At 45.1% G+C, this 20,299-nt stretch overlaps 5 pseudogenes; all 5 read left to right on the forward strand.

The window, feature by feature from the left end:
• The first annotated feature begins 503 nt into the window (after window positions 1-503).
• Window positions 504-608, forward strand: LOC134946683 (U2 spliceosomal RNA; annotated as a pseudogene).
• A 930-nt stretch (window positions 609-1,538) lies between these two features.
• On the forward strand, window positions 1,539-1,662 carry LOC134946692 (U2 spliceosomal RNA; annotated as a pseudogene).
• Window positions 1,663-4,392: 2,730 nt separating this feature from the next.
• Window positions 4,393-4,516, forward strand: LOC134946699 (U2 spliceosomal RNA; annotated as a pseudogene).
• Window positions 4,517-7,234: 2,718 nt separating this feature from the next.
• On the forward strand, window positions 7,235-7,358 carry LOC134946700 (U2 spliceosomal RNA; annotated as a pseudogene).
• A 4,642-nt stretch (window positions 7,359-12,000) lies between these two features.
• Window positions 12,001-12,124, forward strand: LOC134946701 (U2 spliceosomal RNA; annotated as a pseudogene).
• The last annotated feature ends 8,175 nt before the right edge of the window (window positions 12,125-20,299 follow it).

Here is a 20,299-nt window from a genome sequence, read left to right on the forward strand (position 1 = left end):
TGCTAGAGCCAAGCCGCAGGTAAATTGAATGCTAGCTAGCTGAATGTTTAAATCCTTTTTTCCTGCAGCATACCAATGCGGAAGATTCCATGGAACCAGGGATCCTTCCATTGAGAAATACATGCTGCCTGGATGACTGCACTGTGCAAATTAAATCACGGAGCCAGTTGGCTTGTGGGTGGCTCTGGTGACTAGGTGTATAGGTGGGCGGTGTGTCGGAGGTGGAGCACATGCAAATGATTGTGTATCATCCAGCTAGTGAGAGACAAAACTCACGCAGGAGTGTGCCTGCTTGTCAGTGGGTTATGCACCTTGCAAGACGTCAAATCTACATGGAGCAGCTGGAGGGGACAAGAGTAGGTTTGCAAAATATAGATAGAAGAGCATATATGCTGGCGCATTCTCCATGATTGTGTCAGCTTATGTTTTGGTGCACTGCACTTTCCTTCACCCCATTTCGGCCTATGGCTAAGTTTTAGCCGTTTTGGTTAAGATCAAGTGTAGTCGCTTCTCGGCCTTTTGGCTAAGATCAAGTGTAGTATCTGTTCTTATCAGTGGAGAAAAACCAGGTCGGTTATCCCTACCTCATGGGGAGTAGCAAACCCCATGTTGTATAGGGAGCCGCCTGGTGAAGTATCTGCTGTAGAGAAACATGGGGTGGAGTACCTGTTCTTACACTAGGAGCGTGAGAGGTTCCTAGATGTGGAATGGAGAAACACCCTGTGGAGTATCATGCCGGGGTGTGGCGGGCCCCTGGTCGGGAGTGGAGAAAAACTGGGCTGAGTATTCCTATCGTCGTACAGGGCGGACCCTTGCGATTGTTTAGGAAACAGCCTGGTCTAGTATCTACTCTTGTACTGGGGGTTGACCCTGGCGTAGAGCAGTACGAAGCTTGGTCTGGCTGGAGGCTGGAAGCAGCTTAGAAGCCCGAGGTGAAACGTGCCCCTGGTGTTCTGGATGCCAGGGGTGCCCGAACCCGCACTGGTGAATCGGCTCCCACCACGTGCACAGTAAGGCACTTTGCACCGCTCACCTCCCCAACTTCTGGAGCACCACATCCTTTGCCCTGGCCTTTTGGCTAGGGCAAGGATAATTTTTTACCCACCCCCGGCCTTCTGGCTGGGGCTTATTTATTTATTTATGCCCACATATGAGTTTTTGCACTTGCACCCGCACTTGCACAAACTTTAGCACTTTTATTCGTTTTTTGTAGTTTGTAGTGTGTCACGGTCACGTTTTTCGTTTGGGGTTAAGGTGAGACCCTTATGGGCCGCCCTCTCCTCTAAAGTTGCTGAGGTCCTCTCCACGGGGGGAGGACCAGACGCAGAAATCGGTCCCCAGGGGGACGCTTCGGCTAAACCCTGGGGACACCCGAGGGTTCCCCTGCGCTTTGGCAAAGGGGGACCCACAGTCCCTTTTTTCCCTCAGGGCCTTTTGGCTCTGAGGGTTAGAGGAGTAACGGGGCCCTTCTCCTTCGGGAGAGGGTCCAAGAACCTTCGCCCCCAGCACGTTTGGTCACAGACACTGGGTGATGAAGCACCGCTTCTTGGCCTTTTGGCTAAGATCAAGTGTAGTATCTGTTCGAGGGAAAAACAGGGTGGAGTATCTGTTCTTACACTAGGAGCGTGAGAGGTTCCTAGATGTGGAATGGAGAAACACCTTGTGGAGTACCATGCCGGGGTGTGGCAAGGCCTCTGGTTGAGAGTGGAGAAAAACTTGGCTGAGTATTCCTACCTCGTAAGGGCTTATGGCACCCTTACGTGGCTGAGGAACAGTCTGGTCTAGTATCCACTCTCGTACTGGGGGTTGACCCTGGCATAGAGCAGGTATGAAGCTTGGTCTGGCTGAAGGGCCGGGAGCGGCTTCGAAGCTCGAGGTGATATGTGCCCTTAGGGTGAAAACCCTAAGGGTGCCTTAACTTGCACTGGTGTAGACGCCTTGCACTTTAATGGCACTAGCACTATGCACTCCCAACTTCTGTTGCACCTTATCCTTTGCCCTGGCCTTTTGGCTAGGGCAAGGACAATTTTTATCCCCCTCCCCGGCCTTTTGGCTGGGGCTTATTTATTTGATTGGAAAAGCACAGCACTTATATTTGTTTTTTGTAGTGTGTCACGTTCACGTTTTTTCGTTTTGGGGTTTAGGTGAGACCCTTATGGGCCACCCACTCTCCTTCGATGCTGAGGTCCTCTCCACGGGGTGAGGACCAGACGCAGTTTTCGGTCCTCAGGGGGACGCTTCGGCCAACCCTGGGGACACACGAGGGTCCCTCTGCGCTTCGGCAAGGGGGGACCCACAGTCCCTATTTCCCCTCAGTAGGCCTTTTGGCTCTGAGGGGTAGGGGAGTAACGGGGCCCTTCTCCTTTGGGAGAGGGTCCAAGTACCTATGCCCCCAGCACGTTTGCGCACAGACACTGGGTGATGGAGCACCGCACCTCGGGCTTCAAGTAAAAAAAAAAAATAAAAAAAAAAAATGTAGTCGCTTCTTGGCCTTTTGGCTGCAATCTTGTATCGTGGTTGAAGGGTCTGCTGGAGGGATCATTTTCTTTGTTGGTGAAAAACCGAAGATATTCCAGGATGGAAGGTTTGGGAACACTATCTGTTTTTCAGTTGTGGAAGAGCAGAAAGACCGGATTGGACTACATTCTATAGTAAAGGATATCTTTCTATTTATTGACCCTCCCCTTATACAGTATGTGTCTGTCTTTCAATAAAGCTTCGGGCTTGTGATTCCCTCCACCCTCTTACACTCCACACCCATATTAACTGTTGTAATATTGTATAGTTTAAATGTATAGGGCAGTTCATGATTTATAGTGTAGGCTGGCCTGTGCTGTAGATCTTGAACTGTACTATACCGTCTGCATTTGTATTGTGTTTTGGCTGTGCTGCAACATGGTACTTATGTGTGTAATGTTTATGTATGTTTTTTTTCTTCTTTATGTCAATAAAGACTGCTTTTTCAATCCAATATCTGAAAACAATCAATGTTCGTCTTTGATGGCAATAGTAGTAGTATGATATTTGCTGCTTTTGAAAGCCAATATCTGATATGTCCCCTATCTGGGGACCATATATTAAATGGCTTTTCAGAAAAGATGGGAGATGAGCTTTCAGTACTTGCAGGACCGATGCACATTTCCTATTCTATCCTCCAAAAACAGATTCAGTTGCATTTTCCAGTGTGTTTTGGATGCGCCTTTGCAAATGTCTTACATCAACAAACTTATTTAGTACTATTTTGCAAATAGGGTTACATTGTCGCAACATTGTGTTCCCTAATTGCTTGATTTTTTTAAATACAACAATTGATAAAGACACCTGAAAACTGCTCTGTGGAGTCTTATTTTGTGTCTACTGCTTATCTACATTTAATTCCCTACCTCTAATCAAGGCATTTTTAAATGCTGGGGGCTGCCAGGACTTTAGATCTGAATTCGAATGTACTTGTGATCTAACTTAATTTCCTACATCTAAATTCATTCCTAAATTCACTACTTACATTAATCCTGTAGTTGGGCATTTTGGGCCTTTGATTGTGGGCATTGTTTTGTGTCCAGACCAGCGGCAGGTGGTGTGCATTTGTTGGAAAGGCATCGAAGACCTCCGATACGCTGTATCTCCAGATGTGTGTCTCCCTCAAGTGGCTGTCAGCAAATGCATGCTAGACACCCCATTCCAAGCTGATTGTGATATCACGGAACACGCATCATAAAACAGGCATGCTAGAACATGGGTCTTCAACCTGCGACCCTCCAGCTGCTGTGGAACTACACATCCCAGCATGCCCTGCCTCATTTTTAGCATACCTTAATAGCAAAATTGTGGCAGGGCATGCTGGGATGTGTAGTTTCACAGCAGCTGGAGGGCCACAGGGTGAAGACCCATGTGCTAGAGCCAAGCCGCAGGTAAATTGAATGCTAGCTAGCTGAATGTTTAAATCCTTTTTTCCTGCAGCATACCAATGCGGAAGATTCCATGGAACCAGGGATCCTTCCATTGAGAAATACATGCTGCCTGGATGACTGCACTGTGCAAATTAAATCACGGAGCCAGTTGGCTTGTGGGTGGCTCTGGTGACTAGGTGTATAGGTGGGCGGTGTGTCGGAGGTGGAGCACATGCAAATGATTGTGTATCATCCAGCTAGTGAGAGACAAAACTCACGCAGGAGTGTGCCTGCTTGTCAGTGGGTTATGCACCTTGCAAGACGTCAAATCTACATGGAGCAGCTGGAGGGGACAAGAGTAGGTTTGCAAAATATAGATAGAAGAGCATATATGCTGGCGCATTCTCCATGATTGTGTCAGCTTATGTTTTGGTGCACTGCACTTTCCTTCACCCCATTTCGGCCTATGGCTAAGTTTTAGCCGTTTTGGTTAAGATCAAGTGTAGTCGCTTCTCGGCCTTTTGGCTAAGATCAAGTGTAGTATCTGTTCGAGGGAAAAACAGGGTGGAGTATCTGTTCTTACACTAGGAGCGTGAGAGGTTCCTAGATGTGGAATGGAGAAACACCTTGTGGAGTACCATGCCGGGGTGTGGCAAGGCCTCTGGTTGAGAGTGGAGAAAAACTTGGCTGAGTATTCCTACCTCGTAAGGGCTTATGGCACCCTTACGTGGCTGAGGAACAGTCTGGTCTAGTATCCACTCTCGTACTGGGGGTTGACCCTGGCATAGAGCAGGTATGAAGCTTGGTCTGGCTGAAGGGCCGGGAGCGGCTTCGAAGCTCGAGGTGATATGTGCCCTTAGGGTGAAAACCCTAAGGGTGCCTTAACTTGCACTGGTGTAGACGCCTTGCACTTTAATGGCACTAGCACTATGCACTCCCAACTTCTGTTGCACCTTATCCTTTGCCCTGGCCTTTTGGCTAGGGCAAGGACAATTTTTATCCCCCTCCCCGGCCTTTTGGCTGGGGCTTATTTATTTGATTGGAAAAGCACAGCACTTATATTTGTTTTTTGTAGTGTGTCACGTTCACGTTTTTTTCGTTTTGGGGTTTAGGAGAGACCCTTATGGGCCACCCACTCTCCTTCGATGCTGAGGTCCTCTCCACGGGGTGAGGACCAGACGCAGTTTTCGGTCCTCAGGGGGACGCTTCGGCCAACCCTGGGGACACACGAGGGTCCCTCTGCGCTTCGGCAAGGGGGGACCCACAGTCCCTATTTCCCCTCAGTAGGCCTTTTGGCTCTGAGGGGTAGGGGAGTAACGGGGCCCTTCTCCTTTGGGAGAGGGTCCAAGTACCTATGCCCCCAGCACGTTTGCGCACAGACACTGGGTGATGGAGCACCGCACCTCGGGCTTCAAGTAAAAAAAAAAAATGTAGTCGCTTCTTGGCCTTTTGGCTGCAATCTTGTATCGTGGTTGAAGGGTCTGCTGGAGGGATCATTTTCTTTGTTGGTGAAAAACCGAAGATATTCCAGGATGGAAGGTTTGGGAACACTATCTGTTTTTCAGTTGTGGAAGAGCAGAAAGACCGGATTGGACTACATTCTATAGTAAAGGATATCTTTCTATTTATTGACCCTCCCCTTATACAGTATGTGTCTGTCTTTCAATAAAGCTTCGGGCTTGTGATTCCCTCCACCCTCTTACACTCCACACCCATATTAACTGTTGTAATATTGTATAGTTTAAATGTATAGGGCAGTTCATGATTTATAGTGTAGGCTGGCCTGTGCTGTAGATCTTGAACTGTACTATACCGTCTGCATTTGTATTGTGTTTTGGCTGTGCTGCAACATGGTACTTATGTGTGTAATGTTTATGTATGTTTTTTTTCTTCTTTATGTCAATAAAGACTGCTTTTTCAATCCAATATCTGAAAACAATCAATGTTCGTCTTTGATGGCAATAGTAGTAGTATGATATTTGCTGCTTTTGAAAGCCAATATCTGATATGTCCCCTATCTGGGGACCATATATTAAATGGCTTTTCAGAAAAGATGGGAGATGAGCTTTCAGTACTTGCAGGACCGATGCACATTTCCTATTCTATCCTCCAAAAACAGATTCAGTTGCATTTTCCAGTGTGTTTTGGATGCGCCTTTGCAAATGTCTTACATCAACAAACTTATTTAGTACTATTTTGCAAATAGGGTTACATTGTCGCAACATTGTGTTCCCTAATTGCTTGATTTTTTTAAATACAACAATTGATAAAGACACCTGAAAACTGCTCTGTGGAGTCTTATTTTGTGTCTACTGCTTATCTACATTTAATTCCCTACCTCTAATCAAGGCATTTTTAAATGCTGGGGGCTGCCAGGACTTTAGATCTGAATTCGAATGTACTTGTGATCTAACTTAATTTCCTACATCTAAATTCATTCCTAAATTCACTACTTACATTAATCCTGTAGTTGGGCATTTTGGGCCTTTGATTGTGGGCATTGTTTTGTGTCCAGACCAGCGGCAGGTGGTGTGCATTTGTTGGAAAGGCATCGAAGACCTCCGATACGCTGTATCTCCAGATGTGTGTCTCCCTCAAGTGGCTGTCAGCAAATGCATGCTAGACACCCCATTCCAAGCTGATTGTGATATCACGGAACACGCATCATAAAACAGGCATGCTAGAACATGGGTCTTCAACCTGCGACCCTCCAGCTGCTGTGGAACTACACATCCCAGCATGCCCTGCCTCATTTTTAGCATACCTTAATAGCAAAATTGTGGCAGGGCATGCTGGGATGTGTAGTTTCACAGCAGCTGGAGGGCCACAGGGTGAAGACCCATGTGCTAGAGCCAAGCCGCAGGTAAATTGAATGCTAGCTAGCTGAATGTTTAAATCCTTTTTTCCTGCAGCATACCAATGCGGAAGATTCCATGGAACCAGGGATCCTTCCATTGAGAAATACATGCTGCCTGGATGACTGCACTGTGCAAATTAAATCACGGAGCCAGTTGGCTTGTGGGTGGCTCTGGTGACTAGGTGTATAGGTGGGCGGTGTGTCGGAGGTGGAGCACATGCAAATGATTGTGTATCATCCAGCTAGTGAGAGACAAAACTCACGCAGGAGTGTGCCTGCTTGTCAGTGGGTTATGCACCTTGCAAGACGTCAAATCTACATGGAGCAGCTGGAGGGGACAAGAGTAGGTTTGCAAAATATAGATAGAAGAGCATATATGCTGGCGCATTCTCCATGATTGTGTCAGCTTATGTTTTGGTGCACTGCACTTTCCTTCACCCCATTTCGGCCTATGGCTAAGTTTTAGCCGTTTTGGTTAAGATCAAGTGTAGTCGCTTCTCGGCCTTTTGGCTAAGATCAAGTGTAGTATCTGTTCGAGGGAAAAACAGGGTGGAGTATCTGTTCTTACACTAGGAGCGTGAGAGGTTCCTAGATGTGGAATGGAGAAACACCTTGTGGAGTACCATGCCGGGGTGTGGCAAGGCCTCTGGTTGAGAGTGGAGAAAAACTTGGCTGAGTATTCCTACCTCGTAAGGGCTTATGGCACCCTTACGTGGCTGAGGAACAGTCTGGTCTAGTATCCACTCTCGTACTGGGGGTTGACCCTGGCATAGAGCAGGTATGAAGCTTGGTCTGGCTGAAGGGCCGGGAGCGGCTTCGAAGCTCGAGGTGATATGTGCCCTTAGGGTGAAAACCCTAAGGGTGCCTTAACTTGCACTGGTGTAGACGCCTTGCACTTTAATGGCACTAGCACTATGCACTCCCAACTTCTGTTGCACCTTATCCTTTGCCCTGGCCTTTTGGCTAGGGCAAGGACAATTTTTATCCCCCTCCCCGGCCTTTTGGCTGGGGCTTATTTATTTGATTGGAAAAGCACAGCACTTACATTTGTTTTTTGTAGTGTGTCACGTTCACGTTTTTTCGTTTTGGGGTTTAGGTGAGACCCTTATGGGCCACCCACTCTCCTTCGATGCTGAGGTCCTCTCCACGGGGTGAGGACCAGACGCAGTTTTCGGTCCTCAGGGGGACGCTTCGGCCAACCCTGGGGACACACGAGGGTCCCTCTGCGCTTCGGCAAGGGGGGACCCACAGTCCCTATTTCCCCTCAGTAGGCCTTTTGGCTCTGAGGGGTAGGGGAGTAACGGGGCCCTTCTCCTTTGGGAGAGGGTCCAAGTACCTATGCCCCCAGCACGTTTGCGCACAGACACTGGGTGATGGAGCACCGCACCTCGGGCTTCAAGTAAAAAAAAAAAAAAAAAAAAAAATGTAGTCGCTTCTTGGCCTTTTGGCTGCAATCTTGTATCGTGGTTGAAGGGTCTGCTGGAGGGATCATTTTCTTTGTTGGTGAAAAACCGAAGATATTCCAGGATGGAAGGTTTGGGAACACTATCTGTTTTTCAGTTGTGGAAGAGCAGAAAGACCGGATTGGACTACATTCTATAGTAAAGGATATCTTTCTATTTATTGACCCTCCCCTTATACAGTATGTGTCTGTCTTTCAATAAAGCTTCGGGCTTGTGATTCCCTCCACCCTCTTACACTCCACACCCATATTAACTGTTGTAATATTGTATAGTTTAAATGTATAGGGCAGTTCATGATTTATAGTGTAGGCTGGCCTGTGCTGTAGATCTTGAACTGTACTATACCGTCTGCATTTGTATTGTGTTTTGGCTGTGCTGCAACATGGTACTTATGTGTGTAATGTTTATGTATGTTTTTTTTCTTCTTTATGTCAATAAAGACTGCTTTTTCAATCCAATATCTGAAAACAATCAATGTTCGTCTTTGATGGCAATAGTAGTAGTATGATATTTGCTGCTTTTGAAAGCCAATATCTGATATGTCCCCTATCTGGGGACCATATATTAAATGGCTTTTCAGAAAAGATGGGAGATGAGCTTTCAGTACTTGCAGGACCGATGCACATTTCCTATTCTATCCTCCAAAAACAGATTCAGTTGCATTTTCCAGTGTGTTTTGGATGCGCCTTTGCAAATGTCTTACATCAACAAACTTATTTAGTACTATTTTGCAAATAGGGTTACATTGTCGCAACATTGTGTTCCCTAATTGCTTGATTTTTTTAAATACAACAATTGATAAAGACACCTGAAAACTGCTCTGTGGAGTCTTATTTTGTGTCTACTGCTTATCTACATTTAATTCCCTACCTCTAATCAAGGCATTTTTAAATGCTGGGGGCTGCCAGGACTTTAGATCTGAATTCGAATGTACTTGTGATCTAACTTAATTTCCTACATCTAAATTCATTCCTAAATTCACTACTTACATTAATCCTGTAGTTGGGCATTTTGGGCCTTTGATTGTGGGCATTGTTTTGTGTCCAGACCAGCGGCAGGTGGTGTGCATTTGTTGGAAAGGCATCGAAGACCTCCGATACGCTGTATCTCCAGATGTGTGTCTCCCTCAAGTGGCTGTCAGCAAATGCATGCTAGACACCCCATTCCAAGCTGATTGTGACATCACGGAACACGCATCATAAAACAGGCATGCTAGAACATGGGTCTTCAACCTGCGACCCTCCAGCTGCTGTGGAACTACACATCCCAGCATGCCCTGCCTCATTTTTAGCATACCTTAATAGCAAAATTGTGGCAGGGCATGCTGGGATGTGTAGTTTCACAGCAGCTGGAGGGCCACAGGGTGAAGACCCATGTGCTAGAGCCAAGCCGCAGGTAAATTGAATGCTAGCTAGCTGAATGTTTAAATCCTTTTTTCCCGCAGCATACCAATGCGGAAGATTCCATGGAACCAGGGATCCTTCCATTGAGAAATACATGCTGCCTGGATGACTGCACTGTGCAAATTAAATCACGGAGCCAGTTGGCTTGTGGGTGGCTCTGGTGACTAGGTGTATAGGTGGGCGGTGTGTCGGAGGTGGAGCACATGCAAATGATTGTGTATCATCCAGCTAGTGAGAGACAAAACTCACGCAGGAGTGTGCCTGCTTGTCAGTGGGTTATGCACCTTGCAAGACGTCAAATCTACATGGAGCAGCTGGAGGGGACAAGAGTAGGTTTGCAAAATATAGATAGAAGAGCATATATGCTGGCGCATTCTCCATGATTGTGTCAGCTTATGTTTTGGTGCACTGCACTTTCCTTCACCCCATTTCGGCCTATGGCTAAGTTTTAGCCGTTTTGGTTAAGATCAAGTGTAGTCGCTTCTTGGCCTTTTGGCTGCAATCTTGTATCGTGGTTGAAGGGTCTGCTGGAGGGATCATTTTCTTTGTTGGTGAAAAACCGAAGATATTCCAGGATGGAAGGTTTGGGAACACTATCTGTTTTTCAGTTGTGGAAGAGCAGAAAGACCGGATTGGACTACATTCTATAGTAAAGGATATCTTTCTATTTATTGACCCTCCCCTTATACAGTATGTGTCTGTCTTTCAATAAAGCTTCGGGCTTGTGATTCCCTCCACCCTCTTACACTCCACACCCATATTAACTGTTGTAATATTGTATAGTTTAAATGTATAGGGCAGTTCATGATTTATAGTGTAGGCTGGCCTGTGCTGTAGATCTTGAACTGTACTATACCGTCTGCATTTGTATTGTGTTTTGGCTGTGCTGCAACATGGTACTTATGTGTGTAATGTTTATGTATGTTTTTTTTCTTCTTTATGTCAATAAAGACTGCTTTTTCAATCCAATATCTGAAAACAATCAATGTTCGTCTTTGATGGCAATAGTAGTAGTATGATATTTGCTGCTTTTGAAAGCCAATATCTGATATGTCCCCTATCTGGGGACCATATATTAAATGGCTTTTCAGAAAAGATGGGAGATGAGCTTTCAGTACTTGCAGGACCGATGCACATTTCCTATTCTATCCTCCAAAAACAGATTCAGTTGCATTTTCCAGTGTGTTTTGGATGCGCCTTTGCAAATGTCTTACATCAACAAACTTATTTAGTACTATTTTGCAAATAGGGTTACATTGTCGCAACATTGTGTTCCCTAATTGCTTGATTTTTTTAAATACAACAATTGATAAAGACACCTGAAAACTGCTCTGTGGAGTCTTATTTTGTGTCTACTGCTTATCTACATTTAATTCCCTACCTCTAATCAAGGCATTTTTAAATGCTGGGGGCTGCCAGGACTTTAGATCTGAATTCGAATGTACTTGTGATCTAACTTAATTTCCTACATCTAAATTCATTCCTAAATTCACTACTTACATTAATCCTGTAGTTGGGCATTTTGGGCCTTTGATTGTGGGCATTGTTTTGTGTCCAGACCAGCGGCAGGTGGTGTGCATTTGTTGGAAAGGCATCGAAGACCTCCGATACGCTGTATCTCCAGATGTGTGTCTCCCTCAAGTGGCTGTCAGCAAATGCATGCTAGACACCCCATTCCAAGCTGATTGTGATATCACGGAACACGCATCATAAAACAGGCATGCTAGAACATGGGTCTTCAACCTGCGACCCTCCAGCTGCTGTGGAACTACACATCCCAGCATGCCCTGCCTCATTTTTAGCATACCTTAATAGCAAAATTGTGGCAGGGCATGCTGGGATGTGTAGTTTCACAGCAGCTGGAGGGCCACAGGGTGAAGACCCATGTGCTAGAGCCAAGCCGCAGGTAAATTGAATGCTAGCTAGCTGAATGTTTAAATCCTTTTTTCCTGCAGCATACCAATGCGGAAGATTCCATGGAACCAGGGATCCTTCCATTGAGAAATACATGCTGCCTGGATGACTGCACTGTGCAAATTAAATCACGGAGCCAGTTGGCTTGTGGGTGGCTCTGGTGACTAGGTGTATAGGTGGGCGGTGTGTCGGAGGTGGAGCACATGCAAATGATTGTGTATCATCCAGCTAGTGAGAGACAAAACTCACGCAGGAGTGTGCCTGCTTGTCAGTGGGTTATGCACCTTGCAAGACGTCAAATCTACATGGAGCAGCTGGAGGGGACAAGAGTAGGTTTGCAAAATATAGATAGAAGAGCATATATGCTGGCGCATTCTCCATGATTGTGTCAGCTTATGTTTTGGTGCACTGCACTTTCCTTCACCCCATTTCGGCCTATGGCTAAGTTTTAGCCGTTTTGGTTAAGATCAAGTGTAGTCGCTTCTCGGCCTTTTGGCTAAGATCAAGTGTAGTATCTGTTCGAGGGAAAAACAGGGTGGAGTATCTGTTCTTACACTAGGAGCGTGAGAGGTTCCTAGATGTGGAATGGAGAAACACCTTGTGGAGTACCATGCCGGGGTGTGGCAAGGCCTCTGGTTGAGAGTGGAGAAAAACTTGGCTGAGTATTCCTACCTCGTAAGGGCTTATGGCACCCTTACGTGGCTGAGGAACAGTCTGGTCTAGTATCCACTCTCGTACTGGGGGTTGACCCTGGCATAGAGCAGGTATGAAGCTTGGTCTGGCTGAAGGGCCGGGAGCGGCTTCGAAGCTCGAGGTGATATGTGCCCTTAGGGTGAAAACCCTAAGGGTGCCTTAACTTGCACTGGTGTAGACGCCTTGCACTTTAATGGCACTAGCACTATGCACTCCCAACTTCTGTTGCACCTTATCCTTTGCCCTGGCCTTTTGGCTAGGGCAAGGACAATTTTTATCCCCCTCCCCGGCCTTTTGGCTGGGGCTTATTTATTTGATTGGAAAAGCACAGCACTTATATTTGTTTTTTGTAGTGTGTCACGTTCACGTTTTTTCGTTTTGGGGTTTAGGTGAGACCCTTATGGGCCACCCACTCTCCTTCGATGCTGAGGTCCTCTCCACGGGGTGAGGACCAGACGCAGTTTTCGGTCCTCAGGGGGACGCTTCGGCCAACCCTGGGGACACACGAGGGTCCCTCTGCGCTTCGGCAAGGGGGGACCCACAGTCCCTATTTCCCCTCAGTAGGCCTTTTGGCTCTGAGGGGTAGGGGAGTAACGGGGCCCTTCTCCTTTGGGAGAGGGTCCAAGTACCTATGCCCCCAGCACGTTTGCGCACAGACACTGGGTGATGGAGCACCGCACCTCGGGCTTCAAGTAAAAAAAAAAAAAAAAAAAAAAATGTAGTCGCTTCTTGGCCTTTTGGCTGCAATCTTGTATCGTGGTTGAAGGGTCTGCTGGAGGGATCATTTTCTTTGTTGGTGAAAAACCGAAGATATTCCAGGATGGAAGGTTTGGGAACACTATCTGTTTTTCAGTTGTGGAAGAGCAGAAAGACCGGATTGGACTACATTCTATAGTAAAGGATATCTTTCTATTTATTGACCCTCCCCTTATACAGTATGTGTCTGTCTTTCAATAAAGCTTCGGGCTTGTGATTCCCTCCACCCTCTTACACTCCACACCCATATTAACTGTTGTAATATTGTATAGTTTAAATGTATAGGGCAGTTCATGATTTATAGTGTAGGCTGGCCTGTGCTGTAGATCTTGAACTGTACTATACCGTCTGCATTTGTATTGTGTTTTGGCTGTGCTGCAACATGGTACTTATGTGTGTAATGTTTATGTATGTTTTTTTTCTTCTTTATGTCAATAAAGACTGCTTTTTCAATCCAATATCTGAAAACAATCAATGTTCGTCTTTGATGGCAATAGTAGTAGTATGATATTTGCTGCTTTTGAAAGCCAATATCTGATATGTCCCCTATCTGGGGACCATATATTAAATGGCTTTTCAGAAAAGATGGGAGATGAGCTTTCAGTACTTGCAGGACCGATGCACATTTCCTATTCTATCCTCCAAAAACAGATTCAGTTGCATTTTCCAGTGTGTTTTGGATGCGCCTTTGCAAATGTCTTACATCAACAAACTTATTTAGTACTATTTTGCAAATAGGGTTACATTGTCGCAACATTGTGTTCCCTAATTGCTTGATTTTTTTAAATACAACAATTGATAAAGACACCTGAAAACTGCTCTGTGGAGTCTTATTTTGTGTCTACTGCTTATCTACATTTAATTCCCTACCTCTAATCAAGGCATTTTTAAATGCTGGGGGCTGCCAGGACTTTAGATCTGAATTCGAATGTACTTGTGATCTAACTTAATTTCCTACATCTAAATTCATTCCTAAATTCACTACTTACATTAATCCTGTAGTTGGGCATTTTGGGCCTTTGATTGTGGGCATTGTTTTGTGTCCAGACCAGCGGCAGGTGGTGTGCATTTGTTGGAAAGGCATCGAAGACCTCCGATACGCTGTATCTCCAGATGTGTGTCTCCCTCAAGTGGCTGTCAGCAAATGCATGCTAGACACCCCATTCCAAGCTGATTGTGACATCACGGAACACGCATCATAAAACAGGCATGCTAGAACATGGGTCTTCAACCTGCGACCCTCCAGCTGCTGTGGAACTACACATCCCAGCATGCCCTGCCTCATTTTTAGCATACCTTAATAGCAAAATTGTGGCAGGGCATGCTGGGATGTGTAGTTTCACAGCAGCTGGAGGGCCACAGGGTGAAGACCCATGTGCTAGAGCCAAGCCGCAGGTAAATTGAATGCTAGCTAGCTGAATGTTTAAATCCTTTTTTCCCGCAGCATACCAATGCGGAAGATTCCATGGAACCAGGGATCCTTCCATTGAGAAATACATGCTGCCTGGATGACTGCACTGTGCAAATTAAATCACGGAGCCAGTTAGCTTGTGGGTGGCTCTGGTGACTAGGTGTATAGGTGGGCGGTGTGTCGGAGGTGGAGCACATGCAAATGATTGTGTATCATCCAGCTAGTGAGAGACAAAACTCACGCAGGAGTGTGCCTGCTTGTCAGTGGGTTATGCACCTTGCAAGACGTCAAATCTACATGGAGCAGCTGGAGGGGACAAGAGTAGGTTTGCAAAATATAGATAGAAGAGCATATATGCTGGCGCATTCTCCATGATTGTGTCAGCTTATGTTTTGGTGCACTGCACTTTCCTTCACCCCATTTCGGCCTATGGCTAAGTTTTAGCCGTTTTGGTTAAGATCAAGTGTAGTCGCTTCTTGGCCTTTTGGCTGCAATCTTGTATCGTGGTTGAAGGGTCTGCTGGAGGGATCATTTTCTTTGTTGGTGAAAAACCGAAGATATTCCAGGATGGAAGGTTTGGGAACACTATCTGTTTTTCAGTTGTGGAAGAGCAGAAAGACCGGATTGGACTACATTCTATAGTAAAGGATATCTTTCTATTTATTGACCCTCCCCTTATACAGTATGTGTCTGTCTTTCAATAAAGCTTCGGGCTTGTGATTCCCTCCACCCTCTTACACTCCACACCCATATTAACTGTTGTATTATTGTATAGTTTAAATGTATAGGGCAGTTCATGATTTATAGTGTAGGCTGGCCTGTGCTGTAGATCTTGAACTGTACTATACCGTCTGCATTTGTATTGTGTTTTGGCTGTGCTGCAACATGGTACTTATGTGTGTAATGTTTATGTATGTTTTTTTTCTTCTTTATGTCAATAAAGACTGCTTTTTCAATCCAATATCTGAAAACAATCAATGTTCGTCTTTGATGGCAATAGTAGTAGTATGATATTTGCTGCTTTTGAAAGCCAATATCTGATATGTCCCCTATCTGGGGACCATATATTAAATGGCTTTTCAGAAAAGATGGGAGATGAGCTTTCAGTACTTGCAGGACCGATGCACATTTCCTATTCTATCCTCCAAAAACAGATTCAGTTGCATTTTCCAGTGTGTTTTGGATGCGCCTTTGCAAATGTCTTACATCAACAAACTTATTTAGTACTATTTTGCAAATAGGGTTACATTGTCGCAACATTGTGTTCCCTAATTGCTTGATTTTTTTAAATACAACAATTGATAAAGACACCTGAAAACTGCTCTGTGGAGTCTTATTTTGTGTCTACTGCTTATCTACATTTAATTCCCTACCTCTAATCAAGGCATTTTTAAATGCTGGGGGCTGCCAGGACTTTAGATCTGAATTCGAATGTACTTGTGATCTAACTTAATTTCCTACATCTAAATTCATTCCTAAATTCACTACTTACATTAATCCTGTAGTTGGGCATTTTGGGCCTTCGATTGTGGGCATTGTTTTGTGTCCAGACCAGCGGCAGGTGTGTGCATTTGTTGGAAAGGCATCGAAGACCTCTGATACGCTGCATCTCCTGATGTGTGTCTCCCTCAAGTGGCTGTCAGCAAATGCATGCTAGACACCCCATTCCAAGCTGATTGTGACATCACGGAACACGCAACATAGAACAGGCATGCTAGAACATGGGTCTTCAACCTGCGACCTTCCCACTGCTGTGGAACTACACATCCCAGCATGCCCTGCCTCAGTTTTAGCATACCTTAATAGCAAAATTGTGGCAGGGCATGCTGGGATGTGTAGTTTCACAGCAGCTGGAGGGCCACAGGATGAAGACCCATGTGCTAGAGCCAAGCCGCAGGTAAATTGAATGCTAGCTAGCTGAATGTTTAAATCCTTTTTTCCCGCAGCATACCAATGCGGAAGATTCCATGGAACCAGGGATCCTTCCATTGAGAAATACATGCTGCCTGGATGACTGCACTGTGCAAATTAAATCACGGAGCCAGTTGGCTTGTGGGTGGCTCTGGTGACTGGGTTTTTAGGTGGGCGGTGTGTCGGAGGTGGAGCACATGTAAATGATTGTGTATCATCCAGCTAGTGAGAGAGAAAACTAACGCAGGAGTGTGCCTGCTTGTCAGTGGGTTATGCACCTTGCAAGACATCAAATCTACATGGAGCAGCTGGAGGGGCAAGAGTAGGTTTGCAAAATATAGATAGAAGAGCATATATGCTGGCGCATTCTCCATGATTGTGTCAGCTTATGTTTTGGTGCACTGCACTTTCCTCCACCCCATTTCGGCCTATGGCTAAGTTTAAGCCATTTTGGTTAAAATCAAGTGTAGTCGCTTCTTGGCCTTTTGGCTGCAATCTTGTATCGTGGTTGAAGGGTCTGCTGGAGGGATCATTTTCTTTGTTGGTGAAAAACCGAAGATATTCCAGGATGGAAGCCTTCGGAACGCTATCCTTTTTTCAGTTGTGGAAGAGCAGAAAGACCGGATTGGACTACATTCTATAGTAAAGGATAGCTTTCTATTTATTGACCCTCCCCTTATATGTGTCTGTCTTTGAATAAAGCTTCGGGCTTGTGATTCCCTCCACCCTCTTACACTCCACACCCATAGCCTTATTAACTGTTGTATTATTGTATAGTTTAAATGTATAGGGCAGTTCATGATTTATAGTGTTATCTGTCCTGTGCTGTAGGTCTTGAAATGTACTATACCGTCTGCATTTGTATTGTGTTTTGGCTGTGCTGCAACATGGTACTTATGTGTGTAATGTTTATGTATGTTTATTTTCTTCTTTATGTCAATAAAGACTGCTTTTTCAATCCAATATCTGAAAACAATCAATGTTCATCTTTGATGGCAATAGCAGTAGTATGATATTTGCTGCCAATATCTGATATGTCCCCTATCTGGGAACCATATATTAAATGGCTTTTCAGAAAAGGGAGCTGGGAGAAGAGCTTTCAGTACTTGCAGAACCGATGCACATTTCCTATTCAATCCTCCAAAAACAGATTCAGTTGCATATTCCAGTGTGTTTTGGATGCACCTTTGCAAATGTCTTACATCAACAAACTTATTTATTACTATTTTGCAAATAGGGTTACATTGTCGCAACATTGTGTTCCCTAATTTCTTGATTTTTTTAAATGCAACAATTGATAAAGACACCTGAAAACTGCTCTGTGGAGTCTTATTTTGTGTCTACTTCTTATCTACATTTAATTCCCTACCTCTAATCAAGGCATTTTTTAATGCTGGGGGCTGCCAGGACTTTAGATCTGAATTCGAATGTACTTGTGATCTAACTTAATTTCCTACATCTAAATTCATTCCTAAATTCACTACTTACATTAATCCTGTAGTTGGGCATTTTGGGCCTTTGATTGTGGGCATTGTTTTGTGTCCAGACCAGCGGCAGGTGGTGTGCATTTGTTGGAAAGGCATCGAAGACCTCCGATACGCTGTAGCTCCAGATGTGTGTCTCCCTCAAGTGGCTGTCAGCAAATGCATGCTAGACACCCCATTCCAAGCTGATTGTGACATCACGGAACATGCATCATAAAACAGGCATGCTAGAACATGGGTCTTCAACCTGCGACCCTCCAGCTGCTGTGGAACTACACATCCCAGCATGCCCTGCCTCAGTTTTAGCATACCTTAATAGCAAAATTGTGGCAGGGCATGCTGGGATGTGTAGTTTCACAGCAGCTGGAGGGCCACAGGTTGAAGACCCATGTGCTAGAGCCAAGCCGCAGGTAAATTGAATGCTAGCTAGCTAAATGTTTAAATCCTTATTTTCCGCAGCATACCAATGCAGAAGATTCCATGGAACCAGGGATCCTTCCATTGAGAAATACATGCTGCCTGGATGACTGCACTGTGCAAATTAAATCACGGAGCCAGTTGGCTTGTGGGTGGCTCTGGTGACTAGGTGTATAGGTGGGCGGTGTGTCGGAGGTGGAGCACATGCAAATGATTGTGTATCATCCAGCTAGTGAGAGACAAAACTCACGCAGGAGTGTGCCTGCTTGTCAGTGGGTTATGCACCTTGCAAGACGTCAAATCTACATGGAGCAGCTGGAGGGGACAAGAGTAGGTTTGCAAAATATAGATAGAAGAGCATATATGCTGGCACATTCTCCATGATTGTGTCAGCTTATGTTTTGGTGCACTGCACTTTCCTTCACCCCATTTCGGCCTATGGCTAAGTTTTAGCCGTTTTGGTTAAGATCAAGTGTAGTCGCTTCTTGTTTTTTACCCCCCCCCCCCCCCCCGGCCTTCTGGCTGGGGCTTATTTATTTATTTATGCCCACATATGAGTTTTTGCACCTGCACCCGCACTTGCACAAACTTTAGCACTTTATATTTGTTTTTCGTAGTGTGTAGTGTGTCACGTTCACGTTTTTCGTTGGGGTTAAGGTGAGACCCTTATGGGCCGCCCTCTCCTCTAAAGTTGCTGAGGTCCTCTCCACGGGGGGAGGACCAGACGCAGTTATCGGTCCCCAGGGGGACGCTTCGGCTAACCCTGGGGACACCCGAGGGTTCCCCTGCGCTTTGGCAAAGGGGGACCCACAGTCCTTTTTTTCCCTCAGGGCCTTTTGGCTCTGAGGGTTAGAGGAGTAACGGGGCCCTTCTCCTTTGGGAGAGGGTCCAAGTACCTATGCCCCCAGCACGTTTGGTCACAGACACTGGGTGATGAAGCACCGCACCTCGGGCTTCAAGTAGAAAAAATGTAGTCGCTTCTTGGCCTTTTGGCTGCAATCTTGTATCGTGGTTGAAGGGTCTGCTGGAGGGATCATTTTCTTTGTTGGTGAAAAACCGAAGATATTCCAGGATGGAAGGTTTGGGAACACTATCTGTTTTTCAGTTGAGGAAGAGCAGAAAGACCGGATTGGACTACATTCTATAGTAAAGGATATCTTTCTATTTATTGACCCTCCCCTTATACAGTATGTGTCTGTCTTTCAATAAAGCTTCGGGCTTGTGATTCCCTCCACCCTCTTACACTCCACACCCATATTAACTGTTGTAATATTGTATAGTTTAAATGTATAGGGCAGTTCATGATTTATAGTGTAGGCTGGCCTGTGCTGTAGATCTTGAACTGTACTATACCGTCTGCATTTGTATTGTGTTTTGGCTGTGCTGCAACATGGTACTTATGTGTGTAATGTTTATGTATGTTTTTTTTCTTCTTTATGTCAATAAAGACTGCTTTTTCAATCCAATATCTGAAAACAATCAATGTTCGTCTTTGATGGCAATAGTAGTAGTATGATATTTGCTGCTTTTGAAAGCCAATATCTGATATATCCCCTATCTGGGGACCATATATTAAATGGCTTTTCAGAAAAGATGGGAGATGAGCTTTCAGTACTTGCAGGACCGATGCACATTTCCTATTCTATCCTCCAAAAACAGATTCAGTTGCATTTTCCAGTGTGTTTTGGATGCGCCTTTGCAAATGTCTTACATCAACAAACTTATTTAGTACTATTTTGCAAATAGGGTTACATTGTCGCAACATTGTGTTCCCTAATTGCTTGATTTTTTTAAATACAACAATTGATAAAGACACCTGAAAACTGCTCTGTGGAGTCTTATTTTGTGTCTACTGCTTATCTACATTTAATTCCCTACCTCTAATCAAGGCATTTTTAAATGCTGGGGGCTGCCAGGACTTTAGATCTGAATTCGAATGTACTTGTGATCTAACTTAATTTCCTACATCTAAATTCATTCCTAAATTCACTACTTACATTAATCCTGTAGTTGGGCATTTTGGGCCTTTGATTGTGGGCATTGTTTTGTGTCCAGACCAGCGGCAGGTGGTGTGCATTTGTTGGAAAGGCATCGAAGACCTCC

The sequence above is a fragment of the Pseudophryne corroboree genome, chromosome 7, assembly GCF_028390025.1.
Source record: "Pseudophryne corroboree isolate aPseCor3 chromosome 7, aPseCor3.hap2, whole genome shotgun sequence".
In the NCBI taxonomy this organism is placed as follows: Eukaryota; Metazoa; Chordata; class Amphibia; order Anura; family Myobatrachidae; genus Pseudophryne; species Pseudophryne corroboree.